The sequence below is a fragment of the Halyomorpha halys genome, unplaced genomic scaffold (assembly GCF_000696795.3).
Source record: "Halyomorpha halys isolate HHAL.00 unplaced genomic scaffold, Hhal_1.1 Scaffold287.1, whole genome shotgun sequence".
NCBI classification, from domain to species: Eukaryota; Metazoa; Arthropoda; class Insecta; order Hemiptera; family Pentatomidae; genus Halyomorpha; species Halyomorpha halys.
Genome location: NW_027111053.1, coordinates 222,357 through 237,344, shown reverse-complemented (window position 1 = coordinate 237,344; position 14,988 = coordinate 222,357). Strand labels below are relative to the sequence as shown.

Below are 14,988 nucleotides of genomic sequence, written 5' to 3'. Positions count from 1 at the left end.
CACACACACATATATATCCGGCATTGGATTGTGACAAATGAGCAACAGAGATAAGTCGGTAAATCTAGACCGTTCTAATTGGGTTTTATAGATTTCGAAACGGGCAATATCCAGTACGTTTCACTGGAACGTAAATTGGACCCTATATTTTAAAGCCAAAAAATGAACAGTATTTGAGGTAGCGCACGAATTAGGTACGGATCAAATCTCATTCAAAAAGCGCCATGGTTGCCTCGGAAAACTTACGCGGCGGTTGAGAGAAGGGATCAGCCAATTTTTATTTTTGATGGCTTAAATTATTCAACTAGATTGCTTGAATGTTTTGAAACAAGTCAAGCTCAAGATCCTGAAAATGATTGTATCAAATCTGTTTATTCAGTTCTACATGAAAATATTTTTAACCATATTTTATTACATAAATAACACAGTGATATTCCAAGAATTTTGAGAACAATTTGAGCTAAAAATATTTTTAAAATATATTTTGTCTGTCCGTTTCGGAATATGTAAGATTTTTTTTTTGACCGAACGGGTTTACAGATTTTAAATTTTCATGTCTCAAATTACTCTCAGGGTTCTCACAAAAAACAAAAGTTGTAGCCCGCATAAACATCTGTTAATGTAGGCCAAGCTATAATATAAGTTTTCGGGTAGCTGAATCTTAACTAATGTTAAAATCTAAACTGATGTTTTCCAGCCGAGGAAATTAAGTATTTATTACATAATATGTTACCTAAAGATAGTCCTTTATAAAGTATGCAGCTTTACTAAATGAGTGTGTTGAATAGAGATTCTTTATAATATAATTGTTTCTATGGAAACATTCTATGAAATCTTTATATAATTGTTTATATGGAATGAGTATGTTATCGCTTATATTTCGGAGGAATTAAAGAGAAGAAGGAAACATACCTAAGACGAGAGTTCTCGCAGGGGTAAACTAGTGAGAATATATTATTAATATAATACATATAAGAATACAATATATGATTAGTACAATAAAATCTTTAGTTCTTTTACTAGTGTTTCTTAGGTTTTTTTTTTAGATATTATTTAGTGAATAATTATTTTAATTAAGATTTCTGAGCCAAATGAGATTGAGTAAATGCGCTAAATGAATAATTAAAATTTTATTTTTGTTTCCGGGTGGTCTCGATATATTTATTAAAATTTTGTGTGAATTAAATAACTAAAATAATTCAAAGCTGATTATAGACCATTAGAAATATAAAAAAAAAGGCGAATTAAGAATTTAAGACTAAAATGGCTAAAAGAAAGTATACCAACTACATTTTATCGATATTTCACTATGAAAATATAATTTCGGTTGGTCTAGGTATTAGATATTTTGTACAATGCTACGAAGACTGAGACGAGCCAAAATCCTACGGTATTTTAAATGCATTTCGAAAATATTAAACAATTAAATAAAAAATTTTGACGTCGAAGATAATCTAAGTAAGTTGTGGAAAGGGATGAAAATATATAAATAAAATTATTTAATCTTGAGCTGATTGAAGAAAGTTGCTTTAGGGATGAAGGAGTGCTCCTTCAAAGGGATATTACTGACAATTAAAAGAAGATTAATTAATGACCGTAGACAGTTTGTGGCTTAGAGGCGTTTCTCGACAGTTTTAACATTATATTCCTCCGTAATTAGTCAAATAGCCCGGATTAAAATTCAAATTATATGTCTGCTGTATTTATGCATAAATTAACAGTTTAATATGAATTTTAAATGCCATCAATACCCCCGGGCACTTTTAAATAGGACCGGAATAAAAACAGCTGTAAAACCTTTTAATTTCCTGTTTAAGAGAAAATTGTAATTACGTTGTCTTGTTTTAGAAGACAAATTTAACAAAATAAAAGTCACAATAATTATTTATTTTAATTACAGTTTACATCCTTATTCGCGTTAGGTAAAAGTGTTCTTTGAGTTATTAAAAGAAAAGGCAACGCTCTTAGAAATTGATTACGAAGATGAATAAATTAACCTTTTTCTGTAATTAAAGGAAATACTATATATAAGAATGAACCCTTAGATGCAATTCACAAAATTATTAAATAAATTGTGATTGGTACTGTTATGAAAAATGGATTTTGTATTATATCATACGTTAGTAAAAAAAAATATATATAATAGATTTCCAAGTTTAAATTTTTTTTCATATGTAAATACTTTTATTGAACATAATCTACCAAAACAAAAGCATTAGTGCAATAAGTATTTATCATACCATATGTATAAGAAATAATTATAATATAGGAAATGAATGAAACATAAATATAATAATGAAAAAATAAATAAAATATATAATTCGAAAAACAAGGTAATTAAATTAAATTACAACAAATTAGCTCACAATAAGGTTAGGAGAATTGCAGTAAAAAAAATAATTTTGATCTAAATCATACCTATTTCAATCTTATAAAAACATAAAATATATAAAATAAAATCGATGATTTTTATAAATTGAAGTTATGCTAACAATGTTCGTAGTATACCTTACGTTAAAGCTAAAAATTTCTATTTTAATTATTATAATTTTTTTTTTTTTATTCATCAAAAAAGTACTATTTATTCCTATTCCCTACGCGATAACCCTGAAAGCAGACTGTATACTTTGCTACAAAATTAATGTAATAAAAATATAATTAACAATAACAGCATAAAAGCATCTAATTAATAAATTCAAATACAAACTTATTTATTTAGATATAATTTTTATTATCTCCATGCTATGCTTTACATTTGCGTTTGGTTTACAAACCAGTGCAGATAAGAATAAAGAATTAAATATTTTTTAAAAATGTATTATCATAAAAAAAAATAAATAACAAAAATTATGTAAACTTTTTACAGTTTTAATTTTATATTCAAACGGTAGTTTCTTACCTTGAAATTAAACATTTCAATGTCTTTAAGATTTTTTTTCTTCCCATATAGACCATTTCTATATCCGTCCCGGATTGTTCACTATATAAGATTAAGTTTCTATATTTATATGAATAGATATACAACAAAAAGTGATATTTTATACAATTTCTTATTGGAAGGTGAATTTGGAAATCGGTGAAACCTTTTCACATTTTGTAGCAATGGTTATTTTAAACCATTGCAAAAAAAAAAATTATTTAGTAAACTAAAATTGATTAATAATTAGAACCTTAAACTTCAATAACTACAACCAAATTGGGTTATCTTTGAAATTAATTCCTCATAAAAAGATATAGCAATAATATTCTCATTATAGATTTGACGTATAATTTATGTTCAATTATATTTATTATCCGAAACTTATATAGATAAATCTCTATAAACAGAGATATATATTAAGTACTGAATATAACATAATATTCTATCAAGAAACAATTACAAAGGAATTGTTAACGGGTAAAGAGAAATCGTAAAAATATTACACATATAAATAACATTTTTATATTATAATTACTAATCTTTTATTCACATGGATGATTTCTATTTGGGTACATTATTTTTTAAATTTAAGGTATTGGTGCAATAATATAACGACAAACTAAACAGCGATATTTTTCAGTAGAGCGGTTTCGAAAAATTCTACAACTAGGAATTAATGTTTTATATAATTTATATTTCATAAAATTGTAGATAAATATATTGAATTTATAGTGTATGACTAACTAATACAATAAATAGCTTTATTAAAAAAACAAAAGAATAAAATTCTAGTTTTCTTACATAAAATTATAACTGTATTCAAAATTCTGACTTACCACATCATTTCCCGATGCAATTAAATAGTAAAATACATGTCATAATATTAGCTTTTTATTATTATCTTAAAACACAAGAAAACGTAAGCCGCATTATCCTCTTATATTTAATTACTTATTAAAAATTATGTTAGTGAAAAAAATAATAGCAGTCATATAAATCTTTAAGAGCAAACATGATATATCATTTCTTTCTGTTCTCATCGAAATTAGTCATATATAACAAAAAAAATTGTATTAAGTTGATTATGTGATTGACTAGTTTTAATAAAAAAAATTGTTAATACCTATTAAAAAATATTTTACTTATAAAAAATAGTAAGCTTTGACTTAGACAGCATTTTCATTCACCGGCTCAATTTATGCCACCTTAAATAACTTAGATGAAGCAGCAGAATATTACTATTACTGTTGTAGACAATAAATATATAACGACACAAGTAATTACGAATTAAAAGTATATAGTAAAATATTACATATAAAAAACAAACGATGCTGAGTACTTGTTGTACTTTTTAAAGTATTTAAACATTTCTTATATAATTAACTGGTTTTATATATTCATAATAAACGGATTAGATAGATATTTACAAATTAAATGAAATGTTAATTAAAAAAAATACATTGAAACGTTTGTTGATTACTGTGTCACTGATTATGACAGGGTATAAATAATATAAAATTTCCTTTGTAACCTTCTGCATAAATTAATGGTAAGTATAAATGCCAAGCTATACAAAAAAAAAGAATTAAAAATAACTTACTTCACAAAATGAAATATTTAAAACATTTCATATTTATTAATTAGTCAGAGAAATTAATTTAGTTGATAAACTGATATATAAGTTGAAAGAATAATATAATTTTTAAAACGAGATCAAACCATATCAACTAAATTGGGCTCAGTCACGTTTATAGTTGATAAGTTCATAATACATATTTCTGATTAAATTAAATTAATAACAAATAAATCAAAAACATAGCAAACAAAATTTAGTTCAAAAGAAATACTACACGTTGTACATTTTGAAATTTTTAACTTTTACATAAGAGGTATACAATATTATTGAAAAACGTAACTGTCATTTCATTATTCTCTAACGAATATCACAATTTCAATGTCTTTTACAAAATCGAGGTAAATTAAACATTTAGTTTTTCAATACTAATTGATAGAACCAATATAGAAGCAGTAATTAAAAATTATGGCTATGGATTTTAGCAACAGAATTAATGAGATTTGTATACTTTTCAAATGTTACTATTCTATTTTAGAATAAATTTAGTAAATTAATAAATAATTTAACTAACATTAAAGTTAATATATGATAGAAAGTACTTAGTTATGAATGAATATGTATTTTTTAAGAGATATATGTGTAAAAATTATTCATACAAAAGTTATGAATTCCCTAAAAAAACAATAGCATAAATAAAACGTCTCAATTTTAAATCATATATTGAGCAAAAACATTTTCTTGGAATAATTTTTAAAGTAATATGTAACAATTGTTATTATGTTTAATAATTGCCTACTGTTATTCAATTTCTTGATGTCCAAGTAACATAAAAGAACATTAAAAGTTAATTGTTTGATAACAAATCGTACCAGAGCCAGAAGTAACTTGAGAAAAAAACCATAACCTCTTATTTATTTATTTAATTCTTATAACATTAAATAAGTAAATATCTACATAAATGGTACTCATTTTTAAATTTATATAAATCTACGTACATATAAACACATTTACATACACAGTAATCAAGAATAGATTAATCTTTCTAATAACATGTAGATATTCCTCTAGGTAGATTATGATAATATAAAATTATTGAGTCACTTTAAACCCTAATTAAGTAAAACTGAATCATATACATTTTAATGAAAGATATAATTATAGAAGATGATTTGATAGAAATATTTGTTATCAGTTGTATCAAATTATTTCCTGATAAAACTGTCAAATGATGAATAGCTGTACGCTTGCTAAAATACCATTGATGTGTTCAATATACTCCTGGGCAAATTCAAAAATTCTATTATAAATTTTATTAAATAACAATTATATTAACAAATTTATCATCACAATGACTTACTTGTAAATTCGCCAATATCCAATGTTATCATCCCACGACGCCTATAGATAATGGTCACAAATAGTTTTCACAGAAAAAACCCACAAATCACTACAATATTAGTTCGATCTGTCTCACTGTTCACAAACACCGGAGCCGCCCTTCCAACTGTACACAAGGCTAGTCTTAGCACCACTGGCTGGCGAGGGGAGTCGTAGCGGAGGGTTGGAGGAGGGGGTCCGCGTGACGTAACGGGTCGCTACAATCTATATACATTCGCGGGGGTGAGTGGCGAATTTTCGACTTTAGGTCTAATAAACTATCTGTTACCTCGATTCTACTCTACGTGGTGAAGCAGCAGGTTTAATGAAGCAAGTTTCTGTATATGTCTTCAATCGCAAAATACGGTCGATGACCGAACTTACGTTAACATCATATATTCGACCAAGTGGTTCTTTAGAATAATACTCTGCTTTAGTAAAAGGAAAAAGAACTGAAGGTTATTTGTATTATAGTGATATTATAAATCTATAGAAAAGTAAAATATACAAATAATAACTATTACCATGAACAGCTATTTGGATATTGATAAAAGAAAAAAGAAAAAATATGCGTATAATAAAGGATAAAAAAAAAAAATTAAATCTGTACAACAATCCAAGAAGGGTTAGGGGTGCAGTACTTTGTAAGAAAGTAGTGTTACTAGACCAACGGTTGTGCAAGGAAGTGATTTGGTCAGAATTACGCTCGACCGCTAGATTATTACCCAATTAAGAGTACCCACTTATGATGCAGGGTGGACCCATGGCAAGAGCGAAATGGAGTATAGTTGTCTGCCATTGCAGGATTCGTATTTGGGTCTCAGGAGATAGTAGCACACTGCCTTGCCAATGAGCTACCCATTCCTACATTATATAGGGTTAATATTATTAATCTTAACTTATAACATTAATAAATCTTAAATTAAATATAATTAATAACTTAAAGGTATATTGTTACACTAAAAAAATAATATTTTCCTTCTATTATATTCAGAGACTGAAATTGGTTGATATTAAGCCTATATTTTTAATATTAATTAATTCTAATCTGGGACTATAATCCAAGGAATTTCTTTTAGTTAAAAATAACATTTCGAAATAGGACTTAAAAGGAGTATAATTTATTGGTAAATAAAATTTGTTTAACCACTTTTATGTACAATAGATTGAGCAATGTTTTCATAATTTTCAAATCTGAAATAGTTAAATAGTAAAAATGAATATATTATACAAAGCGATTATCAATATATAAAATTCTCAAAATCAACGGAACAACGACATATTTTAAAAACATTGATATTCGGGATTTCTTTGAGTGCATACATCTGAGGCCAAAGCCTATAAAACTTAATTATTAGTATAAAGGAAGTAACTGAAGACTAAAACGCTGATGGACATAAAATTGTACCGGCTCAATGACATAAGTTAAAAATTATTTAAATTTTCCACTTGATAGTTAGCTGCATGAGGCATTTGTTACACATAGTCAAAGGAAATTGGCCAGTGTTTTGCTAGATTTTGAATTGTTAAGGCGTGTTTTAGTGGTGGAAGCTATTTTGTAAAAATATTTTAAAAGTTTTGAAATTTGAACTAAAGTAGGTGCAAATTAACTTACTTTTAATGAAAATTGTAATTTTTATTTTTAAAAATCGTGTTAATTGTAGAATTTGGGCATTCTCGTAGTTAATCGATTGATATTGAACAGAATAGATCCAAATAAATAAATATATATATAGATGTATGGATGTATTGCAAATTCTAAGGAGTTCAGAAAGTAAAATAAATAAAGTATTTGTTTTCGAATTATAAAGAATTAGTTACTGTACTTATTGTTTTATACATTTATAAATATTTATTTTTATTTATCCAAGTATTATATGTGAAGTTTTATTATACTTTTTTTTGGTTGTCATGCTATCAAATTATCGTTTAAATAGTTTTAACTGATGTGGTAAGATTATGCCACCTATTTATTTCGTCTAATTCATTTATTTTTGTTGAAAACTGTGAATCATCGACCCAACTGTATTAGAATATCTAAAATTATTGAATTAGCCTATCACTATTGAAAATTGTCCTAATTAAACCTGATTGGTGTTAAATGATAATTGTTTTTTTTTTATAAAGAATTGGTATATTTTTTATTCAATTACGTACTTGCCCCAACCTACCTCATGTCAGAATCCTAAAGATAAATAGAACTTATAAAAATTATTAAATTCATTTTAGAGTTATATTTTCAAAAATCATGTAATGAATCATGTATTCCAACGTAAATTTTCGAAAACGCCGTAAGCGAGACTTATTCATTTTACTATCCCGTCAAATGGATAATAAAGTCTAAAAACCTATAGAATAATTGACAAGAAGAAGAAAGGAAATGATAGAAACGAGCTTATAATATTAAAATTAGCATAATCATAGAATCAGCTCTAAAAGTATTGACCAATGAGTCATTATCAAATATTTAAGATGTAGTTAATCTCGAAAATGATTATTTTATACATCCTTATAAAATTTATTTTTCATGACTTTTGGATATAGAATTCCAAGACACACAGATATTGACTGTTTAAATGGAGTTTAAGAACTAGAACAAATTTCTCCTAGACATTTGACAACATATGACATCACTAGCTTGTCTTCTTACATGAAAAGTTACTTATACTATCCTAAACTTTAACCTTCTAAAAAAATTTTCTATTTGCAATTGGGCTCAGATATTTCTTCAAGCCACTTTATTGGTAGTAGTACCGCAAGGATCTGGACAATAAAGATGTGTGAAAAACTTAGTGACTTCTGAACATGATGACAAAACACGAAGGTTCTCCACCGGCCTCCTTAAATTTACCTGCACAAATATCAATTACTTTGGAAAACACTATTACTAAAACATGACAAATCTCTACAGACAACATTATCATACAGACCAGACACCAAATTCCTTTTCACTTGGAGCCCTCCTTCTTCTAAATGAAAAAGGGCTAGTTTCATTCCTTTAAACTAAAATTAGATCGGAACTAAATACATACATACACTTGATCTAACCCGATTTTGCATAGGTTTCACAGCTAGGAGACTCAGCAAAAAAGACTCACTTAAAAGAATTACAATTTTTGAAGTCCAAATTTTAAGAAATATTAACAGAAGCCTCTTGGGACGTAAGTAACGATATTATACATCTTGAGTCAGATCAATCAACAATAGTGTTTTATCCAACACACTTATTTACTCGAAGTCTATCAATTTGTTTTTGTTTTTTGTATTTTACTCCCTAACTCGTCATTTAAGACATACGAGGGAGATATTCAACAAGTAACAAACCTATGCCAAGAATAGTGAAAGAATTGAATTTTCATTCTGTGGGCCGCTACAAAGTAGAAATCAACCAGCCCAGGTCGGCATCGAACCGACTCCATTGCAAGCTTGAGGCTACGAAAAGTTTTAATCTTCCTCTCCCAATCCCTCTTACCCTTCCTCCTCCTCTTCTCCCACTTTCTCGTTATAATATATATTTATTTTATCATTCATTTCCGCGTCCCTATATATGCTTCCTCTGCCATAATAATGTAAGTTTCTGTTCAAATAATTAATGTTTTAATCATAAATTTTGATATTGATACAATTTAGAAGTAAAGCACCCATATAATGTAATAATACATTTTAATAGATATAGCTTATAAATGGGAAAAGGCGAGGGCCTCTTCAATACCTTTAGTCGGGTTTTACTATACAGGGCGTTGCTGGAGAAAATGCCAAAGCTCAGTATCACCAACGTCACTATAATATCTCATTCCACTATCACAATATGATTTTTTTTAAAAAAGGGATCCCAATAAAAGACTTGGAATTTTTCCATCTCATAAAAATATGAATTTATCTACTGAAACTCAAATTTGTTTTTTAAGATAATTTAAATAATTAAAAACAATTATTTTTCACTTTGAATAACTTCTTTAACATCTGAGAATTTTATTTAAAAATACTTGAAATTTGGAATTTTTTTTAAAATTTCATTTTATATTATAAAATCAGTATTTTGATGTTCCATTTATTTTTTATGTTTTTACATAAATATTTATTTCTCAAATTTATAATTCTTTGTAAAATTTCAGTAATAAAATCAAGGGCAACAAATATTAAGATTGTAAGTACTCAGTCATATTACATAAAGTGTAAATTACATAGATTAAATAAAAAAATATAATATAAGCAATAGTAAAAATTAAAATGGGTCATAATACTAAGAAAACATATATAAAGAACAACGAAAGTAAAGAATTAACAATAATGTAAATTATCTTGAATAGATTCATACTTATTTACATTCTGCCCTGGGATCTACAAGCCGCTCCCTGCCATCCAAGTGTGGAAGGCGCACAGTGGTGGAAATCTCCCGTTTTCTGTTCAGTTTCCAAGAAGACTTTAGTCTATATACGTCTCAATACGACAATGAAATTTGGACAAACGTTACTCGAGTATGTACGAATTTTCCAGTATTAAATTAGAAGTGGCCAAAAAATTTAGAAAAAAATATTTCCAGAAATAAACCTAATTTTGAAAAACGATATTGTTTCACCAACTTTCGTTGGAATCGACTTGGCCGAAGTATTTAATTTTTTTTTTTAGTTAAAACAACAGCAAGTATATGGCTCACATAGATTGTTTGATGGAAAAAATAATTACTTCGAATTGTATTTGAGTGTAAGAAACCACACTTATCAAAAGGATTATACAAATTTCATTTTGAAGGGTTTTTTCACACTTTTCACCATTGTGTGGCACCGCATCATTAGTTTGAAGAGCAAAATTAATATTAAAAACAATAATTGGTACCAAAGACATAACTTATTTAGCCATTCTCTCAGGATATTCGCAAAAAATAAATTATTTAATGAAAAAACATAATAATATATATGTAATATTTATATTCGGACATGGCTATTAAATTTAATTTACTAATAAATATGTCCAAACTATTGTATACCAGAATATTATACTCATTAAACATGATATTGAAAATTTAAACTTTTTAAAATACTAAAAGTAACAAATATTAAAGAATATTTCGAATTCTCTTCCCAAGCAGAAAGTTACTTGTGGATGGGAAGGCAGTCTATCTTTAAATCACCAGCTTATTTTAAGGTCATGAAGGGACACCAACCACTTCAAATTCTCTTTCAAAAAAGATTCATCAAGCATTCATGAATATGTGCTGTCATCAAAAAGTATCTTTAACAATACACAAATATTCTTGTAGGCATGCGTTAAAGTCGGGTTAAGTAAACTCTGGTTATGTAGAATCCATTCTCTTAGAGAAGCCATTGTTCGTGTACTTGCATTCAGGGCTTTGTCTCTTTGTTTCCTATCCCAGCGCAGGAAAAAAAGCGTTTGTTCGTTGGCGAATCTAAACAGGAGTACTGCACATAGCTTTGTAGCAAAACCCTTCGCTTAATAAGATTCTAAGGAGCATTTGTTTATGTGTTGATTGTACACGAATTCTACAAATTTTGGTATGTTTTCTCAGAGAGAACTAAGTAAAACTATCACATAACCAATGTTAAATTTTGAAAGCTTTGACCATTCTTACTAAAAATGGTAAAAAAACTCTCATTTATTTTGAATCTAATAAAAATAGGTTGTTAATATAGAAACAAAAAAGGTTAAGAAATGTAAAAAAAAAAAATCTTATGTTGTATGTTAATCAATTTTTAATATTTTTTTTTTTTACTTTCACTTACCTATACATTTAATATACAGCAAGAGTTTCCTGATTACAATCTCAGATTCGAGTTTTTGACAAATATACACGTTTTAGCCACCCTGATTACAAATAACTGTTTCGCAAAATTATCTGTGTCTGTGAATAATCTAGTTCAAAAACGAAAATTAGTATAAAACTGAAATTACATATCTAAAGTAGATTGTTGTATCTCTGAATTGAAATTCATTGAATCTCTAAAATGAAATAAAACTACTGTAAGTGCTACTTTATTTAAATGATTTTACACATGCTTTCGATCTTCTTAAAAATAGATCAAATTATTTCGATTGAACATGGTTTATCGATGTAAAATATGATAATCTTTCATATCATTTAGTTTCTATAATCTATTACATATTTTAGCGGGGCCCTAATACCGAATTCTAAAAAAATATTCCCATAAGGTACCTTTGATTTTGTGAACATGTAATAATTAACTTTGTTACATCGTAATTAGTAAGAAAACATAGATACATATGAAATATAAAATAAATTAGTAGATAAATAAAAGAGAGTAATAGAGACTGAAAAATCGGAAACAACCGATAGCACTCGATCCCTACCGATTCCATTAATGTGTGCACGGCTTGGTCATCGTTCGGTAATTTTTTGTTCTCCTTACCTGGCGAAAACATTGTCCTTCGATTTTTTTTTTTTTCGAAATTCTCAAAAATTGCGACTACTTCAACATGACTTTGTCAATCCACATGAAACTTAGAAAGTAAGGCGGATGATAAATGGAAGGTTTTTTTAATGAATGACAAGATTCAGTACTTCCCCCATTCTCTTTCACTTTTATATTTCTGATATCATACAATCCACAGTTCTGTTATACGACGGCATAGCGTATTGCAACACAATAACATTAAAATGACTAGAAATATACTGCAAAACTCCACTCCGATCTACCAACAGTTAAAAGTGCAGTGGCATACAACCTCGGCAATCCAACCTCTTTCGCTTATGCATTTTCAAAACATTGAACTTATTTATTATTTTAAATAATTTATCAACTCTATAATTATTTATTATTTTCTTCTTCTCTTTCTTTTTTCAATTATATTTTCAGCACTTTTTTTTAATCAGTTCTCTAAATATTATTTGATTTCATTTTTTATTTTCACTGAAGTATTAATTTTTTTTATAATCGCTTCTTATTACTTTTAATAATAATAATTCATGGTTATCGTATTGGAAATAGAGTGTATCTTGCACGAAGCTATACTCCCCATTATCAAATGTTAAAAAATAACTAATAAACTGTAACAATGACCTTATAAGGCCAACCTGTAGGTCTAGTAATAATGAAATAAAAAAAAAATAAATAAAGGCTATGAAAAATATGAGGAAAAATAAGAAGAAAGATATAAATTGCGGAAGCGATATTACTTCGGCACTCCATAAACTGTTTTCTTTAATACTATTACAATTAAAAAAAATTAATGTTGCTTGCCCTATAATATTTTAAATACGAGCTGCAATTTTAAATTATAGTACCGACTTAATTATATATTAGGTTTTCAACATGAGTCACAGCAGAAAAGAGGACAAGTGGTTATTGTAGCCAATGTTATATTTAATTATAACTATTTATAGTGTTATGACCAATTATTTTGTTTTTATTAGAATGTTACCAAATGTTGGTACACATATTTTCTTATAAGGTGCCATTAATCACAATTTCTGGTTTTATTTTCTTATTTCCACCTTGTACTCTGCTGTTTCAAAAAAATAATTTTGTTATGCAATAAATTGTATTGCGCCATCAAGAAAATTTCTATTTCTGGAGCCAGGAAGACTGCACTAGTAAAACTTACCTCTGAGTCATATGCTCGTAATTTGAAATGTTGTTTTAAGTTCTTCTTTTTTTGTTATAGGTTTTATTAAATTACTATGGTTTTTTTTAAAGAATGCCGAACATTTTCATTGAAATAATGGCATTCTCTGAAATAACTGTTTTGTACTAAGGGAAAAGCATTTATTACAGAATTTAGAAATGATCCTAAGAACGCTTTACTATTGCCCACCTTATCGTTACAAAGTGGCGGCCAATTAAACATTTTCTTCGCTCGTATATTAATCATTTATGAAAATAGGAAAAAAAAAATCATTCTCAAAATATTGTCAAAAAATAATTGAATAATAAATAAAACAGAAAATTAAAATGTACAATGCATTTCGGTTAGTTTTACTTTATTATTCTTTATTGTGAACTTTTATAATCAATCAAGTAAAAATTAAATCCCCTAAAATTCCACGATAAGTAGAAACACGTCAGATATTTTATTTTTTGTAATTTACTGTTATTGGCAAGGTTTTCCTTTTCTTTTTATGTTTATTTATCCTCTAAAGTATTTATAACTGAACAGTTTTGAGAACAATTATTTAGTTTTTTTATTTTGTTTTTTATTAGAGTACTACCAATGAGTAGATTCTCTACACGCCTGTAACACTCCATTTTAACTAAGATCAAATTTACTAAATGTATTATACAGTTGTAAATTTCCATAAACGTGTTAAAAAAATTATTGCTGGATTAATCGACAAGAGTTTATTTATTCTGTCATATGAGACATTATCAAATCGGGAAAAGACTATTCTTGATTATCACGTACTGGATAGATCACGTACTGTCTCTATAAAGTGGACCATAATGGTGCAGATTCATTTTTAAATTAAATAATAAAAAATGTGTTCTTTTTTTTTCAATAAATAGCTGTGATAACTTTTCACTTCTTTATTTAATTATTGAGCTCCGTTAAAAAAAAATATATAACCTGCTGATTACAGAGACAAGTAGATAGAAATCTACAAATATGAAGAATAAATGACAATTTTTTTTTTGTTTTAATTAAGAAAAATCACTTAAAGGGACAATAAGGAATATAGGGTAATTTAAAATTGACTCAAAGGATGATTAAATGTCCGAAACGTTGGGAAAAATCTGGAAAAAAAACCAACTTCTTTGGGCGGTCACACAGCATACTTATTTTAATGTAATCACACAATATTTTTGATCTTACGATGAATATATTATGAATAATAATATATAATAATAGAATATGATTTTTATTTTATTTTCGTTTCATCTCATTGGTTCCCTTATTTTTTTTCTCTAATTAATAATCTTTAATTAAATAAAGAAGGGAAAAGTATTAAGGGTTTTTTCCTTGAAATGAAGGAAAGAACCGTTCTTGAATTAAATAATGAAGATAAAAAACATTTCCTGAAAAAACTGTTTAGGCCTCGATTTATCAAGCCGGTGTTTGTCGATTCTGAGCAATGAGTACTTTACCGACTGCCATTACTAAGCATATACATATTTTAAAAAATGATATCAATGGGAATATA

At 27.2% G+C, this 14,988-nt stretch overlaps 1 protein-coding gene across 5 annotated transcripts in view; it reads right to left on the bottom strand.

The window, feature by feature from the left end:
- Positions 1 to 6,016, bottom strand: part of Eph (Eph receptor tyrosine kinase) — a 742,432-nt gene extending 736,416 nt beyond the window's left edge. For all 5 annotated transcript variants that reach the window (XM_067049151.1, XM_067049149.1, XM_067049150.1 and 2 more), the window contains exon 1: positions 5,854 to 6,016. The gene's annotated coding sequence lies outside the window, so the exon portion shown is untranslated. The remainder of the gene's footprint in view (positions 1 to 5,853) is intronic.
- Positions 6,017 to 14,988: the final 8,972 nt, after the last annotated feature.